This window comes from Bufo bufo, chromosome 1, assembly GCF_905171765.1.
Source record: "Bufo bufo chromosome 1, aBufBuf1.1, whole genome shotgun sequence".
In the NCBI taxonomy this organism is placed as follows: domain Eukaryota; kingdom Metazoa; phylum Chordata; class Amphibia; order Anura; family Bufonidae; genus Bufo; species Bufo bufo.
In genome coordinates, this window is record NC_053389.1 from 234,368,178 (window position 1) to 234,388,867 (window position 20,690).

Genomic DNA, 20,690 nt, shown 5'->3' on the forward strand with positions numbered 1-20,690 from the left:
TCTGAGAAGCACTGCTACATTTTCCATGTTTTCGCAAGCAAGTTAATTCAGTTTTGCCTGAGATCGCGTTCAGTTTTTATCGCGCGGGTGCAATGCGTTTTGCACGCGCATGATAAAAAACTGAAGGTATACAAGCAACATTTCTTAGCAACCATCCGTGAAAAACGCATCACATCTGCACTTCCGGATGCGATGCGATTTTTTTACGCAGCCCCATATACTTCTATGGGGCCAGTGTTGCGTGAAAATTGCAGAATATAGAACATGCTGTAATTTTCACGCAATGCACAAGTGATACGTGAAAACCAACGCTCATGTACACAGACCCATTGAAATGAATGGGTCCGGATTCCGTACGGGCGCAATGCGTTCGCATCATGCATTGCACCCGCGCGGAATACTTGCTTGTGTGAAAGGGGCCTAAAGGTTTAAGTCCCCTTTAGTTAAAGTTTCATAAAACATTCCCCAACCTTCTTATATTAGGTTTCTGTTCCTTACTATTTTCACGGTCTCTGCTTCTTGTCAATGAGTAGATCTAGCCTCACACAACTGGGGTTTTGTTAGGGTGGTGGACGACACTCTGATGATTTTCAGCTGTGGAATTGTGTGCAGAAAATCTACAACTTACACAGTGGCAACAAAGTGGATGAGATTTTTAAAAAAAATCTCATTCACATACCTGCAATTTTATCTCTGCATCTCCATTTATGATGCGGATTAAGGGTACTTTCACACTAGCGTTTTTCTTTTCCGGCGCTGAGTTCCGTCCTAGGGGCTCAAATCCGGAAAAGAACTGATCAGTTTTATCCCCATGCATTCTGAATGGAGAGTCAGTCCTTCAGGATGCATCAGGATGTCTCCAGTTCAGTCTTTTTGACTGATCAGGCTTTTCAGAAAAACGTAGCATGCAGTATTTTTACCTCCGGCCAAAAAGCCTGAACACTTTGACTGAACGCCGGATCAGGCTTTTTTCCCATTGACTTGCATTAACGCCGGATCTGGCACTGTGTGTTCAGTCAAAACGGATCCGGCTTTTGCATGTTAAACCCGAAAAATGTGAAAAAAAAGTTAAAGTCCATAAATGGCGGATCCGTTTTTTCCAATGCATTTTTTCATTGTGATCAAAATCCTGATCAGGATTCAAATGTAATCCGTTTTCACACGTTTTTCCGGATCCGGCGGGCAATTCCGGTGTCGGAATTGAACGCCGGATTAAAACAACGCTAGTGTGAAAGTAGCCTTAAGCCTTTGCAATGCAGAGGGTGAAATGTACGCCAAATTATTGGCAACATCCACGTATAGCTCATGCAGATTTTCTACACTGAAATACGTCCTATGTGAACATATCCTTATACTGTATCCATGTAGATGATCCTCGGTATGCCAAACACAAGAGTAGCACAGATCTCCCTCCTGCTCTGATTCTTAAAGTGTATCCGTCTGGAGTCCACGTGGTTTAGCTCGCAGACGGGCATGTCATTAGAAGGTCCTGGGCCTGATACCAAACTTGTGAATGAACCCCTTCCATTAAAGGGGTTGTCCAACGAAATTAAATTGTGTCACTAAGCTTTCAAAAAGCTCAATATGTCAAAGCTGCATATCAAAGTTTTTGATCACTGCGGGCTCTAAGTGCTGAGACCCCCACCGATTGCTAGAACGAGGAGAAAAAAAAGCGCTTGCGTAGCGTGCTCTCTCTCCTCTCTGCAGGAGATGGGCTCAGTAGATTGACTCAAGTCTATGGGACCATATTTATTCGGTCTCCCAAGACAAGATCCCTAAATCAGACCCCAGATCAGATGAAAAAAAGAAAATCAAAACAAGCGTATACTTATCTCTCCTTGCTTCTCTTGTCTTTGGTGCCCAGCACACAGGTCTTGATACCTGATGCAAGAAGGAGGTCTGTGGGACCCCTGGACTAAGGGGTCTGGTTGCTACTGCCATAATCCTTAGTTATGCCACTGTTCATACATGATTGTCTTGAATGTACACAATTGTAACAAACCCTCGGAATGAGAGAAGTATTAGGGCAGAGCAAGTTTCTAGCCTTTGGATGTACACAAGAATTCCCAGAGAATCAGAAATACGAAATATATAAGAGAGTTGTAGAATGCCTGAAAAATTGCATTTTAAAGGGAACCTGTCATCACCTTTATGCTGCCCATACTAACGGCAGAATAAAGTAGAGACAGGGGAGTTGATTTCAGCGGTCTTTCATTTGAGTTAAAAGTAAGTGGTTGCCGAGAACCAGCATCCCAATCATTGCAGACTGGGCCTGGGAAAGAGTCCGGCCACCTGAGAAGAGTCCTGGTTATTCATGACTTCCTGCTCTCCCTGCCCACCTGCTGATGACTGACCGGCTTCTACCTAGTTTTCTCCCTTTCTGTCTAGGAGAGAACTGCCAATCATCAGCAGATAAGCTGGGAGAGCAGGAGATTATGAATAACCAGGACTCTTCTCAGGTAGATGTGACTCTTCTCAAGGCCTGGGCTGCAATGGTTATGATGCTGGTTCTCACCAACCACTTACTTTTAGCTCATGAGTGACACAACTGAAATCAGCATTTCTGTCACTATTTTATACTGCCCTCAGTGAGGTCAGCATAAAGTTCATGACAGGTTCCCTTTAAAGTGGTTTTATGGAAAAAATAATTACAGTGACAATATGGTTCTGATCCTGCTCTATTCTCTGGTACTCTTCAACTCCTGGTCCTGGATTGACACAAAGGAATTGACTGGAAATGCCTTCTCAGCCAGTTGCTGGCAGAGTCGGGTCACTGTGGCGACCACTCATTGGCACTAGTGGGCATTTCCAGTGTGTCAAGCAAGGGCCAGGAAGTGGAGAGCAGTGGGAACTAAAGCCGCATTTCAAAAAGGCATTGGCAGGGGAATCGACTAGCAATAATTATTTTTTATTTTTAAAGGGGTTTTCCAGGATAGATAATGAGTATGTGTTTGAATGAGGTCCAACGCCTGGCTCCTTGCCACTGTTTGAAGAGGCTGTGGTGGTCCGGTAAACACCACAGCCTCTTTCTAGGCCAGGGATGTCACGTTCATTGCTCACATGGCCAATGTGCGGCTCAGTCCAATTCGAGTGAATTGGCCTGGGCTGTAATACCTCGTACAGCTGTTAGACAGTTTTACAGAGCCGTGCTTGGTAAGCAGCCGGAGCACCTCACACTCTTCAAAAAGATGATCTGGAGTGGTTCTGGGAGTTGGACCCTCACTGATCAGATATTGATGACCTATCCTGAGGACGGGCCATCAATATCAAACTCGCTGAAAATCCCTATATCCTCTTCTGGATCTTTTTAAAATAAATTTTGTCACTCCACCCCCACCCAAAAAAACAACAATTTTAAAGTAATGGTGTAAAATGCCTGATACGCAGAACTTATTCTGACATGATGTTGTAACCCATAAATGACTGCACAGCCCTCTGTTATTTTCTCAGTCACAATAAATTTTTCACAAACTTATATCTGGTCTCAAAAGCATCCCCCATGACTGTAGCCATCTGCCTTTTTTATTTTATAAAAATGCATCCAATAAATATATACAATATATGGTGTATAGCTATCATTTTTTCTGAATTATTTTTTGGGGATTTGGGGTTGGAAAAGCCTCTTTGTCTGGTATATGATACTCTGTGTTTATGGCAGAGACCATTTGGTGGCAGCTGGAGTGTGTGGGTGGGGTTCTATGGGAATCTATAGCACAGTCCTATTTTTACCTTTTCGTGAATCTGAATAAAAGTCTGAGCCCATGTAGTGTGTGTGTGTGTGTGTATATATATATATATATATATATATATATATATTAAATTTATTTATTTTAGGGAAATTCATTGTTTTTCTCAATTAGCTGATATTGGCTATATACTGCCTTACCAAATACCATATTTTTTTTCCCTAAATGACATACCTAGGTTTTAGAGGAGGAAAATAAGAAAAACAAAATATTTTTCATTAGACCTCAGATCAGACCACCAGTCAGACCCCTAATGTTAATCAGACCACATTTAGACCTCACCTCAGACCGCCAATGTTCAGAAGACGCCCAAACAGACCTCATATCAGAGCCCCAATGTGAATAGGACCTCAGATCAGACCCTCATGTTAATAAGAGCAGACAAAAAAAAAATGTACTGTACAAAAATTTTAGACTGCAAAGTAAAAATACTTGAAAAATAAGTGTATTTTTATCAATTAACAAGATGCAATAAAAATCTAAATCCAATCAATATTGGGTGTGACCGCCCTTTGCCTTCAGAACAGCATCAATTCTTCTTTGTTCACTTGTACACAGTTTTCGAAGGAACGCAGTGGGCATGGGCGGACACGGACAGCAGAGAGACCCTGTGCAAAGAATGTGCGCCCCCTCCCCCCCCCCCCCCCCCCCCCCCCAGGCCAAATTCTCAACATATCCTATTCCGTCCTAACAGTACTTATAGCAATACAAAACATACAGGGTAAGGCAACTTTCACACCTGTGGCACTATGGTCCGGTAACCTGATCCGGCAGAGAATGCATGGAATTGGCCGGACACAAACTCAGGCATGCGGTGGTTTGTGTCCCGCTGATTCTCTGCATTTTTGCCAGATTGTGGCCAATCTCTGCCAGACCCTATTATAGTTAATGTGGCCGGCGGGCATTCTGTCTGCATTCAGCAGTGCTGGAGCATTCCGGCAGGCTGTTCTCTGCTGGAAGAGCCTGCCAGAATAACTAACTCAGATGTGAAGGTAGCCTAATACAGGTCCACATACCTCTTACATCCAGTGATGTCTCCTTGAATGTAGATGTTTTCTGTCCCACACCGCCATGATGATTTCTTTCAGTCATCTCTTCTCTCTGCAGAGTTTGACAGACAGACATCTTAGTTTTCTAGTTTTCCATCATTCTCCCACCTTCTGAATCTTGCCACCTCTAATACTGTGCCTGCTGTGCTCCCTATACTAGTTACACACAGATAGTTCCCCTTTAATAATTATTGGCACACAGTGTCCTAAAAAATAACTGCGCTCAGGAAACAGTGTCCCCTAATAATGTGAACATAATGTTACCCAAAAATAATTGCGCTAAGCTGATACTGTGCCAGGGTGCCCCCCACAGTAACAGTGCTCCCCAAAGTCCAACCAATTGAAATAATTATCTACCAGACAACACGTAGTAGTAATAGTGCCCCTACAGTAATAATGTCCCCACTGTGTCCCAGAAGTAATAATGCTCCCATAGTACTCATACTAGTATTCAAGTTCCTCATAGTCCCTCAACTGTAATAAAGCCCACCATAATGCCCCCGGTAGTAATAATTATTTTTATAATGTGTAACAGTTGAAAAATGCCCCTTATAATGTGCGCCAGTACATAAAAATGCCCTGTTGTGTGGCAGTATAAAAAATACCTCCTCTTAGTGCCCCCTGTAGAGCCAATGTCCCCATAGTACCCTAATAATCTGTACCAATGCCCCTACTGTGTGCCCAAAAAACCTCTTAGTGCCCCCAGTTGAGCCAAGGTCCCCATAGTCCCTTTAATTTGCGCCAGTATAAAATACTCCTATATCGTGTGCCTCCCCTTGTCCCCATGGTGCCTGACAATGTGCCAGTATAAAAGATAGGGTCCCCATAGTGCTCCTCCCCCTCCATAGTGCCCCCCATGTGTGCCAGTATATAAAATAGGGCCCCAATAGTACCCCCCCATAGTGCCCCACCATGTGTCAGTATTTAAAATAGGGCCCCCATAGTGCTCCTCCTCCTCCTCCTCCTAAGGACAGCAATACAGATGAATATAGAGAGATGAGCGCTTCCACAATGGAAACGCTCGTCTCCCCTTGCCGCCGGTAAGAAGGGGCCCCCCTCCTACACTGGGCCCCTGTGCAGCCGAACCGGGAGTTTATTACAAACATCTTAGAGCATTAACCACAGATCTTCTATGGATGTAGGCTTGCTCAAATCCTTTTGTCTCTTCATGTAATCCCAGACAGACTCGATAATGTTGAGACCAGGGCTCTGTAGGAGCCATATCATCAATTCCAGGACTTCTTGCTGTTCTTTATGTTGAAGATAGTTTTTAATGACATTGGCTGTATGTTTGGGGTTGTTGTCCTGCTGCAGAATACACTTGGAGACAACATGACCCGATATGTGACGTAATAGCACATCACATGTCGGGAAGAGGTTAATGATGTCCTCATTGCTGAGAAATACAGGCAAATACTTATACATACTATCAAAATATAAAAGTATTAATCCCATACGGAAAAAAAGTCAACATGGCTGATTTTCACTTTTTTTTGGGTTGCTTCTCCTCCCACAAAAGATTAAATAAAAAGTGAGTAAAAAGCTGTACATGCTACAGAGTGGTATCAATGAAAAGTACACATCGCCCCGCCAAAAATGAGCCCTCATACAGCTCCGCACACATAACTACAAAAAAGTTATAGGGGTCAGAAATTTTACAGCAAAAATAATTTTTGTCTTTAATTTTTTTTCAGCATCAAAACACAAGGAAAAGTATACATATGTGGTATCACCAGATTCGTACTGTCCTGGAGAATAAAGATCACAAGTCGGTTTTACTGCATAATGAACGCCGTAAAAAAACAAAACGTAAAACTGTGGCAAAATTGTGTTGTTTTTTTCCCAATTCCACCATCTTTGAAATTTTTTTTCCTACTTCCCACTACATTCTATGCAATATTAAATGGTGGCTTTGGAAATTACAACTTCTCACAAAAAATAAGCCCTCATACGACTATGTGAACAGAAAAATAAAAAAGTTATGTCTCTGGGAAGGCAGGGAGCGAAAAACCAAAACGGAAAGTCAAAAAAATCACCAGGGTAGAAAGGGTTAATCCTGACCAAATCCTCAATGCAATATTCTGAAAAGCAGCCCCAATCTTGCAAGGAACCTCCACTGTGCCTCATTCTCTGCAGACACTGATTATTGTATCACTCTCCAGTGAACTGTCTTGTGTTACAGCCAAATATTTCACATTTTGATTAGGATACATGCACACGAACGTTGTTTGTTCCTGTGTCTGTTCTGGTTTTTTTGCGGATAGGATGCGGACCCATTCATTTCAATGGGTCCTCAAAAATTGCGGACAGCATACTATGTGCTGTCTGCATCAGTATGTCCGTTCCGTAGCCCCGCAAAAAAAAAAAATTTGAGCATGTCCTATTCTTGTCCGTTTTAGGTATTGTTACAATGGATCCGCAAAAAAAAACAGATGGCATATGGATGTCATCCGTTTTTGTTTTGTTTTTTGTGGATCCCCAATTTGCGGACCGCAAAACCCATATGGTCGTGTGCATGTAGCTTTAATCAGTTCAGAGAACTGGCTGCCATTTTTCTGCAACCCAGTTGTGGAAACAAGGCCAAACTATGTGTACAGTATATATAAGAGACACTGACAGCTGAGAACACAGCCTATTCATTCACTAGAGATCAGTGGTGACATGACTGAGAATGCAGTCTATCTATTCGCTAGAGAGCAGCGGTGACATCACTGAGAATGCAGCCTATCCATTCACTAGAGAGCAGTGGTGACATCATTGAGAATGCAGCCTATCCATTCACTAGAGAGCAGTGGTGACATCACTGAGAATGCAGCCTATCCATTCACTAGAGATCAGTGGTGACATCATAGAGAATGGAGCCTATCCATTCACTAGAGAGCAGTGGTGACATCACAGAGAATGGAGCCTATCTATTCACTAGAGAGCAGTGGTGACATCACTGAGAATGCAGCCTATCCATTCACTAGAGAGCAGTGGTGACATCACTGAGAATGCAGCCTATCCATTCACTAGAGAGCAGTGGTGACATCACTGAGAATGCAGCCTATCCATTCACTAGAGATCAGTGGTGACATCATAGAGAATGGAGCCTATCCATTCACTAGAGAGCAGTGGTGACATCACAGAGAATGGAGCCTATCTATTCACTAGAGAGCAGTGGTGACATCACAGAGAATGGAGCCTATCCATTCACTAGAGAGCAGTGGTGACATCACAGAAAATGCAGCTTGTCTATTCACTTGAGGGCTCATGCACACAAATGTATTTTCTTTCCGTGGCCGTTCCTTTTTATTTTTTTGCGGCCTGTATGCGGAACTATTCACTTCAATGGGTCTGCAAAAAAAATGGAAACCACTCCGTGTGCATTCCGTGTCTGTATGTCCACTTGGCAGTTCCGCAAAAAAGTAGTGCTTGTCCTATTATTGTCTGCAAATCACAGTCCGTGGCTCCATTCAAGTCAATGGGACCGCGAAAAATACGGAACGCACATGGAACGCCACCGTATTTCATCCGTTTTTTGGAGGATCCGTTCTTTGGGTTCTTAGGCCATGCCCACAATAGCCATGTGCTTTCAGTTTGTAAATAACATTTTGCAGACAGGTAGCAGGCCACAGCAAAGCTTTCACAATGACCCGTTTGGATGTAGAGGAGCTGATTTCGTTAATTCAAGATCGGCCAGAGCTTTGGGATACCCGGTCTGATCACTACCATGACCGGGTACGGAAAAACAGGTCTTGGGTGGAGGTGACGCGCACCATCTTCAGCTCCGAATGGGAAGGATGCCCAAACAGCAAACGTGCAGAGCTTGGTAAGCCAACCCTTGCAGATCTTCAATGTTTGCATATATAGCAGAATGTATAGTTGATGTTTAGAAATGATTTAGCAATCAGCGGCATTCCATATCATGGCCACCAACATAGTGTTATTATCAGCATGTCTTTATGAGTATGTTTCAGCCCCAGCAACTGTCATGTAATGTCCTAAATGATTTCTTTATGTGCCACCACAGTGTGACCTATCTGTAAACTGTGTCTGCGGGTATCTGATAGCAGCCATGTGCTTTCTATTCACTGCATGTTCTCTCATCTACTAATTGATGTCTGCATCTACTATGTGCTGTCTGCATCAGTATGTCCGTTCCGTAGCCCCGCAAAAAAAAAAATTTGAGCATGTCCTATTCTTGTCCGTTTTAGGTATTGTTACAATGGATCCGCAAAAAAAAACAGATGGCATATGGATGTCATCCGTTTTTGTTTTGTTTTTTGTGGATCCCCAATTTGCGGACCGCAAAACCCATATGGTCGTGTGCATGTAGCTTTAATCAGTTCAGAGAACTGGCTGCCATTTTTCTGCAACCCAGTTGTGGAAACAAGGCCAAACTATGTGTACAGTATATATAAGAGACACTGACAGCTGAGAACACAGCCTATTCATTCACTAGAGATCAGTGGTGACATGACTGAGAATGCAGTCTATCTATTCGCTAGAGAGCAGTGGTGACATCACTGAGAATGCAGCCTATCCATTCACTAGAGAGCAGTGGTGACATCACTGAGAATGCAGCCTATCCATTCACTAGAGATCAGTGGTGACATCATAGAGAATGGAGCCTATCCATTCACTAGAGAGCAGTGGTGACATCACAGAGAATGGAGCCTATCTATTCACTAGAGAGCAGTGGTGACATCACAGAGAATGGAGCCTATCCATTCACTAGAGAGCAGTGGTGACATCACAGAAAATGCAGCTTGTCTATTCACTTGAGGGCTCATGCACACAAATGTATTTTCTTTCCGTGGCCGTTCCTTTTTATTTTTTTGCGGCCTGTATGCGGAACTATTCACTTCAATGGGTCTGCAAAAAAAATGGAAACCACTCCGTGTGCATTCCGTGTCTGTATGTCCACTTGGCAGTTCCGCAAAAAAGTAGTGCTTGTCCTATTATTGTCTGCAAATCACAGTCCGTGGCTCCATTCAAGTCAATGGGACCGCGAAAAATACGGAACGCACATGGAACGCCACCGTATTTCATCCGTTTTTTGGAGGATCCGTTCTTTGGGTTCTTAGGCCATGCCCACAATAGCCATGTGCTTTCAGTTTGTAAATAACATTTTGCAGACAGGTAGCAGGCCACAGCAAAGCTTTCACAATGACCCGTTTGGATGTAGAGGAGCTGATTTCGTTAATTCAAGATCGGCCAGAGCTTTGGGATACCCGGTCTGATCACTACCATGACCGGGTACGGAAAAACAGGTCTTGGGTGGAGGTGACGCGCACCATCTTCGGCTCCGAATGGGAAGGATGCCCAAACAGCAAACGTGCAGAGCTTGGTAAGCCAACCCTTGCAGATCTTCAATGTTTGCATATATAGCAGAATGTATAGTTGATGTTTAGAAATGATTTAGCAATCAGCGGCATTCCATATCATGGCCACCAACATAGTGTTATTATCAGCATGTCTTTATGAGTATGTTTCAGCCCCAGCAACTGTCATGTAATGTCCTAAATGATTTCTTTATGTGCCACCACAGTGTGACCCATCTGTAAACTGTGTCTGCGGGTATCTGATAGCAGCCATGTGCTTTCTATTCACTGCATGTTCTCTCATCTACTAATTGATGGCTGCATTATTTCTGGATGCCTGTTTGAGGTTATGACGTGCCTCTTGTCCCTCTGTAAGCACATGTAAAGGTTCAAACTGTTCTTGTCATTATAACTAAACACTATTATTAACTAGTTATGTGCCATAATGTGGAATGAAGTTACAATAAGTTTGTGTGGATTTTGTGTACTTGAATAAGCGCGCAGTAAGTTAATTGTGTACTGTATGTTGTTCTTTTTATTTTACAACAAAGTGAAAACACGTTGGCAGTCCTGCCCTGACCAGTACCGCAGGGAACAAATGCTATTAAAGGGCCACACTGGGGACGGTGCCCTTATAAAAAAAAACATACTTATACACTGCACAGTTGCATTTTCTTTCTCCAGTTCTGGAGTTAAGGAGGTACAGTGCCTTGCAGAAGTATTCACCCCCCTTGACTTTTTTCATATTTTGGTGCCTCACAACCTGGAATTAACGTGGATTGTTTGAGGATTTGCATCATGTAATTTACAGAACATGCCGACAACTCTGAAGATGTTTTTTTTATTGTGAAGCAAACAACAAATAGGAGAAAATAACAGAAAAAGTCAATGTGCATAACTATTCACCCCCCTAAAGTCAATACTGTAGAGCCACTTTTTGCGGCAATAACAGCTCCAAGTCGCTTTGGATAAGTCTCTATGAGCTTGCCACATCTTACCACTGGGATTTTCGCCCATTCCTCCTTGCAAAACTGCTCCAGCTCCTTCAAGTTGGATGGTTTACGCTTGTGAACAGCAATCTTTAAGTCTGACCACAGATTTTCTATTGGATTTAGATCTGGGCTTTGACTCGGCCATTCCCACACATTTACATGTTTCCCCTCAAACCACTCAGGTGTTGCTTTAGCTGTGTGTTTGGGGTCATTGTCCTGCTGGAAGGTGAATCTCCGTCCTAGCCTCAGATCACGCACAAAGTGGTACAGGTTTTGCTCAAGAATATCCCTGTATTTAGCACCATCCATCTGTCCCTCAACTCTGACCAGTTTCCCAGTCCCCCCAGCATGATCCTGCCACCACCATGTGTCACTGTGGGGATGGTGTTCTTTGGGTGATGTGATGTGTTGGGTTTGCGCCAGACATAGCGTTTTCTTTGGCCGAAAAGTAAAATTTTAATCTCATCAGACCAGAGCACCTTCCTCCATACATTTTGTGAGTCTCCCACATGACTTTTCACAAACTCACAACGTACCTTTTTGTTTTCAGCTGAAAGTAATGGCTTTCTTCTGGCCCAACTCTATGGAACGTACGGCTTATTGTCGTCCTATGTACAGATACTCCAGTCTCTGCTGTGAAACTCTGCAGCTCCTCCAGGGTAACCTTAGGTCTCTGTGCTGCCTCTCTGATTAATGCCCTCCTTGCCTGGTCCGTGAGTTTTGGTGGACGGCTGTCTCTTTGCAGGTTTGCTGTTGTGCTATGTTCTTTCCATTTGGTTATGATAGATTTGATGGTGCTCCTGAGGATCGTCAAATATTTGGATATTTTTTTATAACCTAACCCTGACTTGTACTTCTCAACAACATTGTCCCTTACTTGTTTGGAGAGTTCCTTGGTCTTCATGGCAGTGTTTGGTTAGTGATGCCTCTTGCTTAGGTGTTGCAGCCTCTGGGGCCTTTCAAAAAAGGTGTGTATATGCAACGACAGATCATGCGACACTTAGATTGCACATAGGTGGACATCATTTCACTAATTATGTGACTTCTGAAGGTAATTGGTTGCACCAGAGCTTTTTATGGGCTTCCTAACAAAGGGGGTGAATACATACGCACATGCCAATTTTCTGGTTTCTATTTCTAAACAATAGTTTTATTTATATATTTTTCTCATTTCACTTCACCAACTTAGACTACTGTGTTCTGATCCATCACATAAAATTCAGATTAACAAACATTGAACTTAAGGCTGCAATGTAACAAAATACGAAAAAAGTCAAGGGGGGTGAATACTTTTGAAAGGCACTGTAGGTTAACTCCTTAAGGACACAGCCATATTTCACCTAAAGGACCAGGCCATTTTTTGCAAATCTGACCAGTGTCACTTTAAGTGGTGATAACGTTAAAACGCTTTGACTTATCCAGGCCATTCAGTTTTTTCGTCACATATTGTACTTCATGACATTAGTAAAATGAAGTAAAAAAAATTCTTTTTTATTTATAAAAAAAATACCAAATTTGCCAAAAATTTTGAAAAATTTGCAAATTTCCAAGTTTCAATTTCTCTACTTCTATAATACATAGTAATACCTACAAAAATAGTTATTACTTTACATTCCCAATATGTCTACTTCATGTTTGGATCATTTTGGGAATGACATTTTAGTTTTTGGGGACGTTACAGGGCTTAGAAGTTTAGAAGCAAATCTTGAAATTTTTCAGAAATTTAAAAAAAAACAATTTTTAGGGACCACTACAGCTCTGAAGTCACTTTGTGAGGCTTACATAATAGAAACCACCAAAAATGACCCCCATCTAGAAACTACACCCTTTAAGGTATTCAAAACTGATTTTACACACGTCGTTAACCCTTTAGGTGTTCCACAAGAGTTAATGGCAAATGGAAATAAAATTTCAGAATTTAGATTTTTTGCCAAATTTTCAATTTTAATCAATTTTTTGCAGTAACAAAGCAAGGGTTAACAGCCAAACAAAATGCTATATTTATTGCCCCGACTCTGTAGTTTGCAGAAACACCCCATATGTGGTCGTAAACTACTGTACGGGCACACGGTAGGGCGTAGAGGGAAAGGTGCGCCGTGTGGTTTTTGGAAGGCAGATTTTGCTGGACTGGTTTATTTACACCATGTCCCATTTGAAGCCCCCCTGATGCACCCCTAGAGAAGAAACTCCATTAAAGTGACCCTATTTTGGAAACTACGGGATAAGGTGGCAGTTTTGTTGGGACTATTTTTAGGGTACATATGATTTTTGGTTGCTCTATATTACATTTTTGTGAGGCAAGGTTACCAAAAATAGAAATTCTAAAATTTCATCTCCATTTGCCATAAACTGTTGAGGAACACCTAAAGGGTTAATAAAGTTTGTAAAATCAGTTTTGAAGACCTTGAGGGGTGTAGTTTCTTAGATGGGGTCGCTTTTATGGAGTTTCTACTCTAGGGGTGCATCAGGGGGGCTTCAAATGGGACATGGTGCCAAAAGAAAAAGCCAACAAAATCTGCCTTCTAGAAACCATACGGCGTTCCTTTCCTCCTGCGCCCTGCCGTTTGGTCATACAGCAGTTTACGACCACATATGGGGTGTTTCTGTAAACTGAAGAACCAGGGTAATAAATATTAAGTTTTGTTTGGCTGTTAAAGAGGACCTTTCACCTGTATAAACTATGTGAACCGAGTATGCTGCCATATAGAGCGGCGCCCGGGGATCTCACTGCACTTACTATTATCCCCGGGCGCCGCTCCGTTCTTCCGTTATAGGCTCCGGTACCTCTGCTCCTTAAGTTAAAGTAGGCGGGTCTTCCCTTGTCCTGTGGGCGTCTCCTTCTCCTAGGCTGCAGCGCTGGCCAATCGCAGCGCACAGCTCACAGCCTGGGAGTTTTTTTTCTCCCAGGCTGTGAGCTGTGCGCTGCGATTGGCCAGCGCTGCAGCCTAGGAGAAGGAGACGCCCACAGGACAAGGGAAGACCCGCCCACTATAACTTAAGGAGCAGAGGTACCGGAGCCTATAACGGGAGAACGGAGCGGCGCCCGGGGATAATAGTAAGTGCAGTGAGATCCCCGGGCGCCGCTCTATATGGCAGCATACTCGGTTAACATAGTTTATACAGGTGAAAGGTCCTCTTTAACCCTTGCTTTGTTACTGGAAAAAAAACGGATTAAAATTGAAAATTTGCCAAAAAATTGCTGTTTTGCCACCGTTTTTATTAAAAAATGTTGACCGTGTTCATCTGAGGGGTTAGGTCATGGGGTATTTTTATAGAGCAGATTCTTACGGACGCGGCGATACCTAATATGTCTACTTTTTATTTATTTATTTATGTTTTACACTATATTATCTTTTTATAAACAAAAAAAAACATTTTAGTATCTCCATAGTATGAGTCATTTTTTTTTTAGTTTTTAGCCGATTGTCTTAGGTAGGGGCTCATTTTTTGCGGGATGAGAGGACGGTTTTATTGGCACTATTTTGGGGGGCATATGACTTTTTGATCGCTTGCTATTACAATTTTTGTGATGTAAGGTGAAAAAAAACACCTTTTTTTTGCACCGTTGTTATTTTATTTTTTTGACCGTGTTCATCTGAGGGGTTAGGTCATGTGGTATTTTTATAGAGCAGATTCTTACAGACACGTCAATACCTAATATGTCTACTTTTTAAATTTATTTTAGTTTTACTATATAATATTTTTTTAGTTTTGGTGTCTCAAGTCTGAGAACCATAGTTTTTTTTATCCGATTGTCAGTGGCTAAATTGGGATATAAATTTAGTACTCCATGGAAGTGTGGTACTCCCTGAAGCAACCAATAATGCATGATCGGGGCACGTGTAACACTGAGTAGTGGTATCCTTCCGTACCCCCCTCCTGTGACACACTCTGCACCTTTTTTGGGTCCGTCCCTTCTTTCCAGTATGGGGGACCACACCTGGAAAGTGTTGGCCAGGGACGATCTGGGTGCCTCCAATTCCCGAGGTACTCCGGCCTGCTCTTTCCCGGTCAGAAAAGATCAGGTCATTGAGGACTGCCTCATAGAACTGAAGGAATGTCCCTGTGTTGCCAGCTCTCCGGAAAGCACAAAAGAGTTGTACAAGGCAACCTGTACCAAGTAGACCGCAACTTTTTTGTTCCATGCCCGGGTATTGCGCATGGCATTATATGGCTTGAGGACTTGATCAGAGAGATCAACTCCTCCCATATACCGATTGTAGTCGACGATACAATTGGGCTTGAGGACCGTTGCCGCCGTTACCATGAATTGTGGACAGTACAAGGACATCCCTCTTGTCCTTATATCTGACCAGCAACAGGTTTCCACTGGTAAGGGCACGGGTTTCACCCCTGGGGATAGGTACCTGGAGGGGGTGGGTAGGTAGGCCGCGTTGATTTTTTCGCATGGTCCCACAAGCAGACGTGGATCTGGCGGCGAGGGACTGGAACAAGGGGATACTAGTATAAAAGTTATCCACGTACAGGTGGTAACCCTTATCTAGCAGTGGGTGCAGAAGATCCCACACAAGTTTCCCGCTAACACCCAGTGGGGGGGACATTCTGGGGTTTGAATACGGGGATCTCGCCCCTCGTACACACAAAACTTGTAAGTGTATCCTGAGGTACTCTCACAAAGTTTGTACAGCTTCACACCATACCCAGCCCGTTTAGAGGGAACATACTGGCAGAAAAGGAGTCTCCCCTTGAAAGCAATGAGAGACTCATCAACCGCGACCTGCCTTCCAGGTACATAGGCCTGTACAAATTTGGCCCCAAAGTGATCGATGACCGGCCTGATTTTGTACAGGCGGTCATAGGCAGGATCACCTTGGGGGGGGGGACATGCTGCATTATCTGAATAATGCAGGCATTTCCGGATGGCCTCAAACCGGGAGCGTGTCTTGGCCGTACTGTAAAGTGGGGTCTGGTAGAGGACGTCCCCACTCCAGTAATGCCTGACACTAGGTTTCTTGACTAGGCCCATGTGCAGCACGAGGCCCCAAAACATCCTCATCTTGGCTGCACTGACCGGAGTCCAGCCACCGGGCCTAGCCAAAAAGGAGCCCGGGTGTTGAGCAACAAACTGTTGGGCGTACAGGTTTGTTTGCTCCACCATTCGATTTACAAAGTGGTCACTGAAAAAAAGACGTATTCAGTGAAGCCCACTGTGGAAATCTGGATTCCTGGTTGGCCTACAAAATCAGGAATCACGGGCTCAAAACGCTCTGGGGTACACCAGACAAGTTCACCGGCAGGAGGCTCCGGAAAACTAGTACGAGACCCAGAGCTGCTTGTACTAGTGTGGGCCACAGGTTCCCTAGCATGGTGGTCCCCTTGCTCCGCCTGGCGGCGTCTCTTCCGCCTTGGGGGCTCATCATCATCGCAAGATGATGAAGAGGACGCGGATGACAAAAGGAAAGTGGGGTCATCCTCGTCCTCACTGGGACTCTCGGACTCGGAGGCAAGCTGGGCGTATGCCTCCTCGGCCGAGAACATCCGGCGGGCCATAGGGGAGTGTGTGTGTACGTGATATACGTTATTTGGTGTGCGTGTGTGTGGGGGCACGGGTGTTCGCGAACTTACCCTAAACCTAACAGACAAAAAAATTTATTAAATAAATTTAAAAAAAGGGAAAAAAATGTAAAAAAAAAAAAAATTAAATCGCTGATCAACCGTCCGAAGTTGATCAGCGGTGGGGTGTGCGATGCGCTAACAGTGGCTGGATGCTAAGAGTGCCGGCCACAGTCAGCGTACGCAGGAAAAAAAAAAAAAACTGCTTGCGCCCCAAAAAAAGTTGTGGGGGGGGCGGGGGCAAGCTGCAGCACCCCTTGGGGGTCTAGGGTCACACAGCTGTGCTGTGGACCCCAGACACCCGATTTAGGGTGATGCAACAAAAATTATTATTTTATTTTTTCCTCACTAACTTTCCCTGAATATCCCTGCCTAACCCAACCTTTCCCTAAATACCTGGGTGCTAGGGCACAGATGGGGTGGTGGATGATGCTCTCTGCACAGATGGGAGTGCTGGCTCTGAGATCTGACGTGCAGTGCTCCTCTCTCCTCGGCTCCCGGACTGAAAAGGAGGAAGAGAGGAGCGCTGCAGTAATTTGAACTGCACGCCCCTGCAGCCGACCAATGAGAGGCGATCCTGAGAGGTGATGTCACCATCACCTCTCAGGATCGCAGGATGGTGATTGGTGGTGTATTATCACACCACCGATCACCATGCTGTTCCGGGTTATCGGGTCCCCAGAGACCCGTATAACCCGGAAACGCAGCAAACCACAGGTCTGAATTGACACGGGGGGGGGGGGGGGAGGGAGCCCCCGGTGCATTGACCCAAGGTGCCTGTTCAATGATTTGAGCAGGCACCGGGTTCCGATCACCGCCCGCCGGTGATCGGAACTATACATGACGTACCGGTACGTCATGTGTCCTTAAAGAGGACCTTTCACCGATTATTACACTATGAACTAACTATACAGACATGTAGAGTGGCGCCCGGGGATCTCCCTGCACTTATTATCCCCTGGCGCCGCTCCGTTCTCCTGCTATGTCCTCTGGTATCTCCGTTCCCTAAGTTATGGTAGGCGGAGTCTGTCCTTGTTCTTCTGTAGCGCTGGCCAATCGCATTGCAGAGCTCACAGCCTGGGAGAAAATAACCTCCCCGGCTGTGAGCTCTGCGCTGTGATTGGCCAGCGCTAGAGCAGAACAAGGTCAGACTCCGCCTACCATAACTTAGTGACTGGAATCTCCGCCTACTATAACTTAATGAACGGAGATACCGGAGGGCATAGCAGGAGAACGGAGCGGCGCCCGGGGATAATAGTAAGTGCAGGGAGATCCCCGGGCGCCGCTCTACATGTCTGTATAGTTAGTTCATAGTGTAATAATCGGTGAAAGGTCCTCTTTAAGTACCGGGACAACATGCCGTACCGGTACGCCATGTGTCCGGAACAGGTTAAATTGTGTTTTTATTATTGTATAATGCAATATAATTGTGAACATATGTGTATATGCACATAATGTAATTCCCTATTTTTGTATATTTTGACGCTCTTTAAACCTTTGTCTTTCTCCTTTTAGTACTGTGGACAACCTTCATCCTGAGTCTGCCGGAGAGTCCTCCTCAAACCCAGATGAAGCAGCAGGGCCCCACTCCCCAGTGGCCCATTTGTCAGAGGGACAAGGAATCCCAGCCCAGGAGCCCCAACGCCAGGAGCAAACAGAAGAGGGCACCAATCCCGAGCCACCAGAAAATGTGCCGTCCAGCCCAGAGCCACTCCAGCCTAGGCTACGGATGAGAAGGGGTGGGAGGCAACGGCCCACAGAGTCTGGAGAGACTCGTGCACATATAGACCACCATGTATTCGAGTATCTCCAGAAAAAAAAGATGAATCAAAGGAGGAGCGCCTTCTAAAAGCCTTTCCTCCCTATATTAAAAAATATTCTGATGATAAGCAAACAATATTTGCTAATGTGGTGACATCCGTCATCAACATAATGGACACCAACATGGATCCTTTGGAGTTGGTGAAATGTGTGGACCAACTTATACATCGGGCACTGGCTGGAGATATACACCCCCAACCAGGCCTGAGTACAGCTAGTCAAGGGCAAAGTCAGACAGGTTTTTCCCAGCCATTGTAATGACCGACGTCACGCACAGGGAGGAAAACAGGGAAAGCCCTGCCCAAGGGAGAGGGAAAGGTGGTGACCCCTAACTCACCTTGCGGCTGGCACCTGACTGCCCTGACGTCCCTAGACGGGTTCCTCACCCGTGCGGCGATCACGTGCCTAAACCCTGGCTTTCCCTAATATGAGCCCTAGGTAGTGAACAGGCCGGTGGGATCGCTAGTCCGCACCACTATCACTAAGAGGGAAACACCAGGGAGAGGACAGACAAAACAGACAAACACATACACCCAGGTGTGCGACCACAATAAACCAAAAAGGTCCAACAGGGATCCGGAGGGTAGCGTTCTGGACCAACTACCAGCGAACGCAGCAACACAGCTCCAGAAGGTCAGAATAGATGTCCAGGCAGGAAGCTCTATCTCTGGCAACCAGAGAAGTGTGAGAGAGGAATATAAGGAGGTCTGGGAGTGCTGGACAAGGAACAGCTGAGGAGAAGGAGCTACGGATCCCTGAGTGAGCCAAAAGGGTTTGCAAAGCAAACCCAGAAAGCTACCATAAGGAAAACAGCCCTATCTTAAATAGAGCGTGCAGCCAACCGCTGCGACTTCCTGACCCCGGGTATAACGGAGTCAGGCGTGGTTCTCGATACCCTCGTGACAGTACCCCCCTCTCTACGAGGGGCCTCCGGACACTCAGGACCAGGTCTCTCAGGATGAGAGGCATGAAAAACCCGAACTAACCTGTCAGCGTTTACCTCAGACGCAGGAACCCACATTCTTTCCTCGGGACCGTAACCTCTCCAATGCACCAAATATTGAAGAGAGCGGCGGACCCGACGAGAATTAACAATTTTGGATATCTGAAATTCTAGATTACCATCCACGACAACAGGAGGGGGTGGCAGCGGTGATGGTTCTAGAGGTGGAACATATTTTTTGAGTAACGACTTATGAAAAACATTATAAATTTTAAAAGTCTGAGGTAACTCCAGGCGAAAAGCCACGGGGTTGATGATGGCTACAATTTTGTAAGGGCCAATAAACCTAGGACCCAGTTTCCAAGAGGGAACCTTCAATTTAATATTCCTAGTAGACAACCACACATAGTCATTTACTCCTAGGTCCGGACCTGGCGACCGTCTCTTATCAGCGATGCATTTGTATTTACCTCCCATATTTTTCAAGTTAGCTTGCACCTTCTGCCATACCGATGAAAGAGATGACGAAAACCGTTCCTCTTCGGGAACCCCAGAAGACCCCCCCTCTTTGAAAGCACAGAATTGGGGATGAAAACCATATGCACCAAGAAATGGTGACTTGCCAGTGGATTCCTGACGACGATTATTTATGGCAAACTCAGCTAACGGTAAATATGATGACCACAACTCTTGGTTTTCAGAGACAAAACATCTTAGATATGTCTCCAGGTTTTGGTTGGTACGCTCAGTCTGTCTATTCGACTGAGGATGGAAAGCTGAGGAAAAGGACAAGTGTACCCCCAAACGGGAACAAAAAGCTTTCCAAAATTTAGAAATAAACTGGGTACCCCGATCCGAAACAACATCGGAGGGGACCCCGTGAAGCTTCACGATTTCACTGACGAATACCTGAGCAAGAGTCTTAGCATTAGGTAGTGAGGGTAACGCAATGAAGTGTACCATTTTGCTAAACCTGTCCACTACTACCAAAATAACTGTTTTACCCGCAGACAAAGGTAAGTCAGTGATAAAATCCATTGACAGATGTGTCCACGGTCTATTGGGAATGACGAGTGGTAATAGAGACCCTGCAGGACGTGTATGTGAAACTTTTGCGCGCGCACAGGTAGAACAAGAAGACACAAAATCCAATACATCCTGACGCAACCTTGGCCACCAAAAACGACGAGACAATAGCTCCAAGGTTGCTTTACTACCCGGGTGCCCAGCAAGTGCCGAATTATGATGTTCCTTTAATA